The sequence below is a fragment of the Schistocerca cancellata genome, chromosome 7, assembly GCF_023864275.1.
Source record: "Schistocerca cancellata isolate TAMUIC-IGC-003103 chromosome 7, iqSchCanc2.1, whole genome shotgun sequence".
Lineage (NCBI taxonomy): Eukaryota > Metazoa > Arthropoda > Insecta > Orthoptera > Acrididae > Schistocerca > Schistocerca cancellata.
This window is the reverse complement of record NC_064632.1, coordinates 529,896,340-529,909,499: the sequence shown is the minus strand read 5'-3', so window position 1 is coordinate 529,909,499 and position 13,160 is coordinate 529,896,340. Positions and strand designations below refer to the sequence as shown.

General features: G+C 44.6%; 1 protein-coding gene across 1 annotated transcript in view; it reads right to left on the bottom strand.

The window, feature by feature from the left end:
* Positions 1-12,435, bottom strand: part of LOC126092879 (cytochrome P450 4c3-like) — a 44,956-nt gene extending 32,521 nt beyond the window's left edge. The window contains exon 1 of the mRNA XM_049908610.1: positions 12,312-12,435. The gene's annotated coding sequence lies outside the window, so the exon portion shown is untranslated. The remainder of the gene's footprint in view (positions 1-12,311) is intronic.
* Positions 12,436-13,160: the final 725 nt, after the last annotated feature.

The following is a 13,160-nucleotide window of genomic DNA, read 5'->3' as shown; positions in this document are numbered from 1 at the left end:
ACCGTCCATAATGGGGGCAATTTCTAGGCCTAATCGTAGTTAAAAATGCTGCAGAACGAGCGATGTAAACAACTCCACGCCGCTGTTTGCACGCCGATCGTTTGACGAGACCATTAACAGCGGGCAGCCGCCAACGAGAAAACGACCTCGGCGGCTGTACTCTGAGTTTATTTAAAATATTGTCTAATAAAAGAGGTCTAAGTTGCAGCTGGTGTTATAAAGATATACGCGGCAAGACACGACTGTTTCTGAAGGACATAATTGTAACTTGATTGTCAACTCAGGTTAGGGAATCGTAGTGGCGCACTGCTGTATAAATACAGTGAAAATACAGTGATATGTTCTTAAATCAATTTTGATGGTGGTTCGTATTTGAAGAGAAGCGTTTAGATGAATTGATGGGATGGGTTCCCGCCTGTCTGAACGCACAACTGATTTGAGGCATTTTTAACCAGATTAAAAATGTTCCTACAGGAGCACAGAAAGCCAAATTTGCCCCTCTTTAAAAAGATACTGACAGAGAAGTAAGGAACCACCAGCCCCAATTCTCGTCCCACATTCCTCTCTAAAATTTTTGACATGTGAACATGTTCTCACTGTCTTAACACAGAAATTCTAAACGCCTTTACCCAGTCTTTGTAGTGAAGCCTTCGTACTCGGCATTACCCTTACTGCCACTGTCTATAAATGTCTTTCTCCCACTGTCTCCCTTTTGTCCCATTACCACTTTCTCCAGTCTGTTTCTCCAACTATCACTGTCTTCATCCCTTTATTCTCACTCGTCCTTTCTACCACTTTCACTGTCTCTCTATTCTACTGTCATCGTCTTTGTCTCAATCTTTTTCACTCGCACTGACACTCTCTCTTTCTTTATTTCTCACTTACAGTCTGCTTTGTTTCTGTGCAGCCACCACTGTCTCGTCTTCACGTGTGTCTTTGGAGATGGTATGCTCGGGTTTTCACCTTTAGAAATTTTGACACAAAGATACAGGAGATGTCGGAAGGTAGGCAAATTTTCTAGTTTTAAAGTTCTCCAGTCTGTGGGATGGGGGTGGGATGAGGGGGACGGGGAGAGGCGTGTTGGCGGGGGGTGGGGGGTGGGGAGTGGGGGGGAAGACCCCACTAGGCTATGTATGGTCTTGGCTCAAGTCTCTTTTTCATTTCCGTTGTCTCCTCTTCCTTTTTCCCCCACTACCTCCATCCACCTGCCTCTTTCACGGCCACTGTCAATCACTGGCCATCACTACCTCCAATATCTTTGGCTTCTATTGCCCTTGAATTCATTCATATCGCTTTCACTGCCACTTTCTCTCTCCCACCATCACTGTCTCCTCTCTCTTTCTCTCCTACTGGCACTGTCTGCTATTTCTTTCTCCATTATTTGATTTCTCATACTTTCTTTTAGCACAAGAAAGCGCAAATATGTTCGCAAGTCACAGTTTTTGGGAGGAAGGCGGAACGTGGATTGAGGCGGTTGGTTCCCCATTTTTCTGACAGTTTTAAAAGACTTTTCTGTGTTTCGACAGGAGGATGTTTCAGCTGGTTCCCTTGTTTTCCCTGTTACAGCAGGGTGTCTTGCTTATATAAAACGAACTTCGTAAGTGAGTAAAGTTTTGACTGTTTATGTACCGCAACACTTGTACATACTTTGACACATACCCTGAGAAGCCAAAGAAACTGGTAATGGCACGCGTATTCAAATACAGAGATATGTAAACAGGGAGAATACGGCGTTGCGGTCGACAACGCTTATGTAAAACAACAAATGCCTGGAGCAGTTGTTAGATTGGTTACTGCTGCTAAAATAGCAGGTTATAAGGATGTAAGTGAGTTTGAACGTGGTGCTATAGTCGGCGCACGAGCGATGGGACACAGCATCCTCGAGGTAGCAATGAAGTGGGGATTTTCCAGTACGAGCATTTCACGAGTGTAGCGTGAATATTAGGAATCAGGTAAATCATCAAATCTCCAGCATCAGTGCAGCTGGAAAAAGATCCTGCAAGAACGGGACCAACGACGACTGAAGACAATCGTTCAACGTGGCAGAAGTGCAACCCTTCCGTATATTGCTGCAGATTTCAACGCTGGGCCGTCAACATGTGTCAGCGTGCGAACCATTCAACGAAACGTCATCGATATGGGCTTTCGCAGCCGAAGACCCTCTCGTGTACCATCGATGACTGCACGTCGCAAAGCTTTACGCCCCTCCTGGGCCCGTCAACAGTTACATAGGCTATTGATGACTGGAAACATGCTGCCTGGTCGGACGAGTCTCGTTTCAAATTGTATCTAGCGTATGGACGTGTACGCATATGGAGACAACCTCATGAGTCCATGGGCCTGTATGTCAACAGGGGACTTTTCAACCTGGTGGAGGCTCTGTAATGATGTGGGACGTTTGTGGTTTGAGGGATATGGGGCTCCTGATACGTCTAGATACGACTCTTGACAGGAGACGCGTATGTAAGCATCTTGTCTGACCACCTACATCCTTTCATGTCCATTGTCCATTCCGACGTACTTCGGCAATTCCAGCAGAACAATTCGACACACCACATGTCCAGAACTGCTACAGAGTTGTTCCACGATCACTCTTCTGAATTTAAACACTTCTGCTGGCCACCGACCTCTCCAGACATGAACATTATTGAGCATATCTGGTATGCCCTACAACGTACTGTTCAGAAGAAATCTCCACGCCCTCGCACTCTTATGGATTTATGGACAGCCTTGTGGGATTCATGGTGTCATTTGCCTCCAGCACTATTTAAGACATTAGTCGAGTCTATGCCATGCCATGTCGAGTTGCGGCATTTTTCCATGCTCGCGAGGGCCCTATACGATATTAGGCAGGTGTACCAGTTTCTTTGGCTCCTCAGTGTATAAGCAACAAAATTGTAAAATACACTCCTGGAAATTGAAATAAGAACACCGTGAATTCATTGTCCCAGGAAGGGGAAACTTTATTGACACATTCCTGGGGTCAGATACATCACATGATCACACTGACAGAACCACAGGCACATAGACACAGGCAACAGAGCATGCTCAATGTCGGCACTAGTACAGTGTATATCCACCTTTCGCAGCAATGCAGGCTGCTATTCTCCCATGGAGACGATCGTAGAGATGCTGGATGTAGTCCTGTGGAACGGCTTGCCATGCCATTTCCACCTGGCGCCTCAGTTGGACCAGCGTTCGTGCTGGACGTGCAGACCGCGCGAGACGACGCTTCATCCAGTCCCAAACATGCTCAATGGGGGACAGATCCGGAGATCTCGCTGGCCAGGGTAGTTGACTTACACCTTCTAGAGCACGTTGGGTGGCACGGGATACATGCGGACGTGCATTGTCCTGTTGGAACAGCAAGTTCCCTTGCCGGTCTAGGAATGGTAGAACGATGGGTTCGATGACGGTTTGGATGTACCGTGCACTATTCAGTGTCCCCTCGACGATCACCAGTTGTGTACGGCCAGTGTAGGAGATCGCTCCCCACACCATGTGCCGGGTGTTGGCCCTGTGTGCCTCGGTCGTATGCAGTCCTGATTGTGGCGCTCACCTGCACGGCCCCAAACACGCGTACGACCATCATTGGCACCAAGGCAGAAGCGACTCTCATCGCTGAAGACGACAGTTCTCCATTCGTCCCTCCATTCACGCCTGTCGCGACACCACTGGAGGCGGGCTGCACGATGTTGGGGCGTGAGCGGAAGACGGCCTAACGGTGTGCGGGACCGTAGCCCAGCTTCATGGAGACGGTTGCGAATGGTCCTCGCCTATACCCCAGGAGCAACAGTGTCCCTAATTTGCTGGCAAGTGGCGGTGCGGTCCCCTACGGCACTGCGTAGGATCCTACGGTCTTGGCGTGCATCCGTGCGTCGCTGCGGTCCGGTCCCAGGTCGACGGGCACGTGCACCTTCCGCCGACCACTGGCGACAACATCGATGTATTGTGGAGACCTCACGCCCCACGTGTTGAGCAATTCGGCGGTACGTCCACCCGGCCTCCCGCATGCCCACTATACGCCCTCGCTCAAAGTCCGTCAACTGCACATACGGTTCACGTCCACGCTGTCGCGGCATGCTACCAGTGTTAAAGACTGCGATGGAGCTCCGTATGCCACGGCAAACTGGCTGACACTGACGGCGGCGGTGCACAAATGCTGCGCAGCTAGCGCCATTCGACGGCCAACACCGCGGTTCCTGGTGTGTCCGCTGTGCCGTGCGTGTGATCATTGCTTGTACAGCCCTCTCACAGTGTCCGGAGCAAGTATGGTGGGTCTGACACACCGGTGTCAATGTGTTCTTTTTTCCATTTCCAGGAGTGTATAAGGTTAACACAAAATCGTCTCCCCTCCAACGCAATTTCACTTTATACTACTTTAAGTAAAAATGCACAATATTTTTAGGCAACAGCTAGAGTATACCAAAAAATGCGGTCTTTGATTTGCTAGTACGAACAATTTCGTGTGACAAAGTATTTTCTTGTAAATTACTTTCACTGTCATCGAATAATTTCCAGATCAGGACAGCGTGTATAGGCGTGAAGTTCCCGTTAAAGAGTGACAGGGTGTCACAAGTTTTTACTGGTAGAGGAATGAGGTCACAGTTTGGTGACCTCACAACCGTTGCAATAACCCCAGAACCCTTGCCATGTGTTCACTTTATTAGTCACAACTAGAATTCACCTCAGACCGGATATCACATGCATATTCTTCGTACACAAGTATGGTAACTTTACCTCTTCATCTCGGTAACTGATAATGATATCGAAAAAAAAGTTTCATGGTTCCCCGAGAACATCATCTTCAGGATGTTTCGTTGAAATTTCGACGATCTGCCATGAAGAGAAATTCCAGCAGTGACTATCCCCACAATTCGTACTTTTGGTACCTAAAACTCATGGATCTGGGTATATCTTGTTAATGTATAAATGTTTTCGTAAATGTGAAAAATGGTGTATACGGTATGGTTCAGATCTGAGTCATTTTCTATGGTTATTTATTTAGATAATTGCTATCCATGATGCAAAAAGCCTAAAAATCGGTGTTCACGGTGTTCTGCATAAGTAGGGCAACTTTGAACACCTGGATCTCGGTGACGAATTATGATATCGAAAAAATTGTCAAATTTCCCCGAGAACATCATCTTAAGATCTTCGAGGATGTGCTATGAACAGAAATTTTAGAAGTATTGGTACTTTTGGTACACAAAAATCAAGTTCTTCCGTGGTTTTCTCAGGAACCGCCCATGAATAAAAGGTACTTTTACAAGCCACCTAAGCTCCACCCTAGACCACACCTAAGGCAAAAAAAAAAAACCTCTAAGGCGGCTACAGTATGTTCGTTCTTCCGACAGCTACACAGATGGTCGCTAGTTCAAGGGCTACCTAAAATATTTAAGCTCTTATCTCTGTTACCAATACAACCCGATATAAGACCCCTGAAAAATCGAATTTTCGCACGCTGCTTTCTGGAACATATTCGTACGTTGCAGCGCATTCACGGACGGAAGGGGATTGGAAGCCCTTTTTATGAAAGTGATAAGCTGTTTATTCAGTGAAACATTGTTGTGAATGTTTTGATGGTGTTTGATATTAACAGTTGTAGACGCTATCGCACTTTGACCTTGAGTACGCAATTAGATTTTAAGTAACTCAGGGCTTCATTTGCAACTATGTGGCATTTATGCAGGGGGTTTGTCCAGACGTGTATTTTGTGTGGTATCTACCTAGGTCGACAACTCGTGTCCAATGCGCCTCCTTCCCAGTGGTCCAATTCGTTGATCAACATATGAAATACAAGTACAGATAGCGTCCCAAGGATAGGAAGACAGCCGAAATGTTGGTGTCACTACCGATAGGTTTGGTCTTTCTGGAAATACACTTTGATTCATCGATTGATTTAAAATGTTAATCAAGATCGTCGTAACCGAGTAAGAACAAAATTTTAGTACTTTGGAAGAAATAGTCATAGCCGGTAAAGCTGTTGCTTTTTAATGATCTATGATTTCTGTGACCTCTTTAAAGAAGATTGGTTGGTTGGTTGGTTGGGGAAGGAGACCAGACAGCGTGGTCATCGGTCTCATCGGATTAGGGAAGGATGGGGAAGGAAGTCGGCCGTGCCCTTTCAGAGGAACCATCCCGGCATTTGCCTGGAGTGATTTAGGGAAATCACGGAAAACCTAAATCAGGATGGCCGGACGCGGGATTGAACCGTCGTCCTCCCGAATGCGAGTCCAGTGTCTAACCACTGCGCCACCTCGCTCGGTGTTTAAAGAAGAGCTGGAGGTGAAGTGTACAATGATTGTTGAAGGAATTCTATTCGATCAACGTGTAATGGAAACGTTTTGGTCCCTGTTTTAGCAGACACATAATCAGGTAGACAAGTGAATGGATTACAAGATAAAGTGATTGGTGTCAGGATGTAAACCTTCAGACGCCCGTAGTCTTCCGAATTAAGTACAAGGTGCATTCAAGTTCTAAGGCCTCCGATTTTTTTTCTCCGGACTGGAAAGAGATAGAAACATGCGCATTGTTTTAAAATGAGGCCCCGTTCATTGTCAATACGTCGCAGAGATGGCAGCACCATACGGCGGATGGAATTTTACCGCCAGCGGCGAGAATGAGAACTGTTTTAAATACTTAAAATGGCGACGTTTTCCTTACTTGAACAGCGTGCAATCATTCGTTTTCTGAATTTACGTGGTGTGAAACCAATTGAAATTCATCAACAGTTGAAGGAGACATGTGGTGATGGAGTTATGGATTTGTCGAAAGTGCGTTCGTGGGTGCGACAGTTTAATGAAGGCAGAACATCATGTGACAACAAACCGAAACAACCTCGGGCTTGCACAAGCCGGTCTGACGACATGATCGAGAAAGTGGAGAGAATTGTTTTGGGGTATCGCCAAATGACTGTTGAACAGATCGCCTCCAGAGTTGGCATTTCTGTGGGCTCTGTGCACACAATCCTGCATGACGACCTGAAAATGCGAAAAGTGTCATCCAGGTGGGTGCCACGAATGCTGACGGACGACCACATGGCTGCCCGTATGGCATGTTGCCAAGCAATGTTGATGCGCAACGACAGCACGAATGGGACTTTCTTTTCGTCGGTTGTGACAATGGATGAGACGCGGATGCCATTTTTCAATCCAGAAACAAAGTGCCAGTCAGCTCAATGGAAGCACACAGATTCACCGCCACCAAAAAAATTTCGGGTAACCGCCAGTGCTGGAAAAATGATGGTGTCCATGTTCTGAGACAGCGAGGGCGTAATCCTTACCCATTTTGTTCCAAAGGGCACTACGGTAACAGGTGCATCCTACGAAAATGTTTTGAAGAACAAATTCCTTCCTGCACTGCAACAAAAACGTCCGGGAAGGGCTTCGTGTGTGCTGTTTCACCAAGACAACGCGCCCGCACATCGAGCTAACGTTACGCAACAGTTTCTTCGTGATAACAACTTTGAAATGTTTCCTCGTGCTCCCTACTCACCTGACCTGGCTCCTAGTGACTTTTGGCTTTTTCCAACAATGAAAGACACTCTCCGTGGCCGCACATTCACCAGCCGTGCTGCTATTGCCTCAGCGATTTTCCAGTGGTCAAAACAGACTCCTAAAGAAGCCTTCGCCGCTGCCATGGAATCATGGCGTCAGCGTTGTGAAAAATGTGTACGTCTGCAGGGCGATTACGTCGAGAAGTAACGCCATTTTCATCGATTTCGGGCAAGTAGTTAATTAGAAAAAAAATCGGAGGCCTTAGAACTTGAATGCACCTCGTATAGTACAGCAAAATCTAACCCTCCGATCGCGACGTACACTGCAGAACTGCCATACTCTCTCACAACAGTTTTTCTCCAACGTGGAAACCTAATATCACGGAGCCAAGCGATTCTGCACTATTAGTCCCTATGCCATGTAACCTGTAATGTGCAGGATTAAACCGCCTCTTACACAAGAGGCCAAGACTTGTCATATGAGCCCCTGTGCCTAATAATGACTTCCGCTCTCTAACGTCTCCTCTGCAAAAGTATTCGCAGCACTGAAATTTATTGGGAGCGTCATATGGCGAAACTGGGAATTGGCACTGGTGTTTAAGGACTTGATTACCTCGTCGTTGCCGATTTTGCTTCTTGTTTCGACGATCCTGCTCTCACTACCAAACCACTCCACATCCTTTACATAGTGTCAGGCGACTCTGTCTGTCGTTGTACCTTAACGCCCACAACAGCAATGCATTACATCGACACGGAAGATACTCCTTGTTTGCTGCACCCTGATAGCGTTAGACCGATCGTTTGGGTTTCTTGTATGTACCCTCCGTGACATATTCGGTGGTAGTCTTTTAGGAAAGCACGCAATGCCCTGCGCTATGCTGCACTTCCTGGAAAGTGACTTTCTTCGCTTCTGTCAACTCATAGCTGTTAGCATTAATCTGTCTTATTCTGCCGACAAAATTTACCTTGATTCATTTCGCCTCCAGAGCACCCCACTCAGCTGTTTAGGACAGAATATAGAGTTATTTTCCTTCATATAGCAGTGTACGAGACCTTCTTTAAGCTGCTCGAATGTAAGCGCATTTCTTAAGTCCTTGTGATACGTAAGTCTTTGCAATTTGGTCATTTGTAACAACTGTTCATTTGTCTAGAAACCGCGACATATAGCTGCTAATATACCGTCTATAAATGCCAACACATCCTCAGATGTCTAGTCTGAAGAGGATTAAGCAAACAGGCTGCAGCTAGACCAAAATAGAGCGCTTACACTGGCCATGGTTCTGTCCTCTATTTGGGAACTAGCTGCATTTACATCTCCATGTACCATGTATCTACTTGCTTATGCACGTCTCCGTTACCTTCCTTCAACTGAGCTGACTAATCTATCAAAGATTCAATCGCTTCTTGAGTGGGTATCAGCTGCGTTTCCGACCTTGGCATTATACAACTTTTGTCTCAGACAATAGGAAAATAAATTGTGTTGACGAGAAAAACACTTAAAGTGTTATAACACATCTTGCTCTTACTCAACGTCTGTTCCTAAGTGGCTGTTTTGTACTTTATAGCCGGCCGCGGTGAGCGTGCGGTTCTAGGCGCTTCAGTCCGGAACCGCGAGACTGTTACGGTCGCAGGTTCGAATCCTGTCTCGGGCATGGATGTGTGTGATGTCCTTAGGTTAGTTAGGTTTAAGTAGTTCTAAGTTCTAGGGGATTGATGACCTCAGATGTTAAGTCCTATAGCGCTCAGAGCCATTTGAACCATTTGTACTTCATATATACCAAAACAATGCGCCACATAGCTAATTCAGAGTAAGCGATTGTGCATATTAACTGTCGCAAATTAGCATAAATTTTTACACGACCTCAAATGGCTATCTGAGATCAATTGGCACAACACCATTACAAATCTGCTAGACCCTCCATGACATGCGCAGGCAAAAAACGCAACGAACAGACAGTGAACTCACCACACTGCGTTCTTGATGCTACAAGCTGGAGCTGATGACGTCATCCTCGATCCATCTGTCTGTGGCAGCAACACTTCTGGCGCCACTTTTAGATACCGGGGTTGATGACCGCTGCAGTGAGTGGCAGAACTCAGCTGCTAGTTGTCAGATAGGGCTGTGCTTCACCACCCTAAGCATGGTCTCATTTGGTATGACAGGTGTTTACCAGACGGTTGTCTGATGTTCCGACATGTAAACGGCAATGTTAAATATTCTTTTCATTCCACAGCAAACTAAAACAGTCATGTTGGTACAAGAAGATGGCAAACGCCCATAAGGGACAGTCTGGACTCCGTTGGCGAAACTTGTTGAGGCAAGCAAGCATCCTCCCCCCGCAGCTGATATGTGGCATCACCAGGTCAGCAGATAGTGGCCCAGTGATGTGGTGTGTTCAGCACCCCACATGCAACGCTGACCCTACAGTCAGAGCAGGGCGGATTCCGACAGCCAACACATGCAGCTGGGCCAACTGTTACAAACATGCAGCTCGGTGCAAGGTGTGTGCAGAATCAAATCGTTGTCCTCCGCATGGTTAGTGGGGGCTTGCTGCGGCGAGTTGTACCTGCACAGGCGATGATAGACAGGAAGAAAATTTTCCCACTCAGATGGTGATGGAGAGGAACACCTGTATGGCTGAGGCAGAACTATGGAACGTCAAAGTCGTCAGCCAATAGCAGATGGAAGTTCGACCAGTTGAAAGGCAGCAAGTCGGTAACATTTTGACGTAGCGTGGGTAGCAGGCCCGCAGCTAGTGGATACAATCTGGCAATGGCAGCTTGCTGAGACTGGATGTAAAGGTGATAATAGCATTTTTACTGATACAGGTAACGCTTGCCCAAAAAGAAGAGCTGAAGGAATGAAATTCAAAATTTACTAATTGAAGTAGTATGTGGGAAATATTTTTATTTAAATCACTAAAACAGCATATTTTTACACTTGAGTGTTAACTATAAAATGTCGTCGGTGATACGAATTTTTCTCATCAATTTAATTAGCTGCAAATGACACAGTCAAGCGTCGTTGTCTCATAATTAACAAAAATTGTAGAACTTCACATTGTTCCATGACAGGTTTTCTGTAAAACTGACACAACACAGGATATTATATGCTCTGCTACGGCACTGCAGACAAAAAACAGTACACCAGTGCCTCAGCAGTCAGTTACTTCTCCTTTTCCCTTCTTTTACTACATTGAAAGACTGCAGACGAAAGACTTAGAGCTGGCTGGGAAGAGAAATGAGTTTTCTTAAAGAAACAGCCAGAGTCATGAGCTTATAAAGAGATCCGAGCTGCATTTCACTGCAGATAGCAAACACCACATACACTTTGTACAATCCCCGCACTCTAAACAATGTACACGGGGAGCTATGTGACAAAAAATAAAATTGTCCGAAGAATCTTCTTAGAAAGATAAAAATCTTAGCCAGGTGTAGCCTTCCAGTGGCCAACATGAGAAACGCTGTTGCACCAGCAGCCACACCACAATCGATCGTTTTGGTTTAAATTTCAGAAAAAAAATATACCTATTGGCTCATAGTGTTATTTTCTGTAGAGCACACATTTTCTCATGTGTGCCTGCATGCAAGACTTTCGATAGGTTCGCTTCATAATCATATCATAGACTAAGAGAATTCTCCTGCCTTCATCCCCAGGCCACAGCACAATTGGTTTGTAATAAAGAAAACTGCAAGCATAAGAGTTTGTGTAAAAGTATTACAAATTTTTTACTGCATGGAACTCGCATTGCCTCGCAGTGCCATTCTGGCTCTGACAGAGACAACCAGGTTCCAGAGCGTAAAGACAGAGAACGCTTGCTTCTAGGTGTTCATGGAATGAAGACTTACAGGCCAGCAATAGAAAAGATAACTGATGAGGCGAGCCTGGCTGTCATATAGAAGGATGTTTCCACTTGAGTACTGAGTATAGAGGGCAAGGTGAACTCATAACCAAAGTCGCTACTGCTGTTGGCTTCCACATTTGTGCTGGCAAAAATGTTGTAGTAATTGGCCAGCGTTGCAAGCGCTGATGTGGTAGGGACGCGATGTCAGTTAATTTTCTGCAGGAGCCAGCTGCACAGTATTAACCCTTCGCAGCCAGATAGTTGCTTTCATTGTGCACTTAGGCGATTTATTGGTGTTTGTGCCCTTTTTCCGTAGTCTTTCTGTAACCAAACAATCACTTTTGCATTCATTGTCATATCCACGAATTATTCTCATAATTATGCTGTTATCATGCCCACCAACCCACGCCAAGGTTATATTTCACAATTATAATCCTCTGCATATTCGTTAAATGTTCAGTGGTTTTTCGTAGTGGGTAATTCAAGTGTTACTGAGTTGCGATAATCAATTCGATTGTTGTCGAGACCGCTTGTTTCCGTTATGGATAGATAATGCCTTCTGTCATTAATATATCTAACTGTAAGGTGTGGCACACCGATTTTCATACTTGGGTCATCCATAATAGTTATTCTTTGAGAAAGATATTTTCATTTATATGGCGCTATCATTTCCTTCAAATTAATTTGCTTGACCATATGGGATGCTTCACTTGTCGGTGGATCACAAGAGATTGGACTATAGCAACTTAGGAGCATGCTAAATAGCACAACTGATACCCCATAGCAAGCATAGTGCCTTAACTTTTCGAAAGTTCATTGCTTACAAGCCTACCAAAGATAGTTTCTGATATCTAGTTCTGTTCCCTGTTGGACATATAATGCATAAGGATACCACAAACGAGTCACTCTTGTAACACATGTAACAAGTATGGAAAATTTACTTACATCTCTGGGGTGAGGATACTCACTTCATCATGAAGTTCCTTGTCAGTAAATATCGTCCCTGAATTCTTTTCTTTAAGAATCCAAGCCAAGAGCGATCTTTCACTGGCCTTTGAACTATCAAGTCTTTTCCTGCCTAAGGCTAATACACGGTCAGTTATGTATCTGACAACAGTTTTGAATTTTGTCAATAGCCGACCTTCTGTAGTCATCCACCTGGTCCAGCTGAATATGGTCATTGGACGGTATAAAATTTCCTGTCAACGAACACATATGAGTTTTAGTGTTGGAAAAGATCTGTGAGACTAGGCATTCATATTACTCATCAGTTATAATGTACCAAAGGTATAATATTGTAACCTGAAGTGATTTATATGAGTAGTTTTGATAGCCTCAACACTGAAATGAATTTGTTTGAAATATTCAGTATCATAAGGAGTATAAAACGAGATACATTTTACATAAACTGTTTACAAATGTTGTTATAAATATGTGTGGATATAAAATATAACTAGAAATCATGTTCTACTTGCCACAGTAGGTTGGAAAACATGTACTTCTGCAAACAAATAAATATTGTGGAAATAATAATAGAGAAGTTATGTTCAAAAAGACGCCCCACAAATTTTACCAGAGTATACTAGTGTACTAACTTTTATTTTGGTTAATATGGGTAAAAATAAGCACATTGATTAAAATTAATTAATGTACAGTCCTTACCTATATATTTGAATTATCTCAAATTTAGTATTCGATTTAAAAAAAAGTTCTGTTTTCACAAATAAAATATGTAACTCAAATAATGTGTTATAGACTTGTGCAGTACACCTATAATTATTTACCTGGTCGTATTAACGACATTTTCAATACAAACA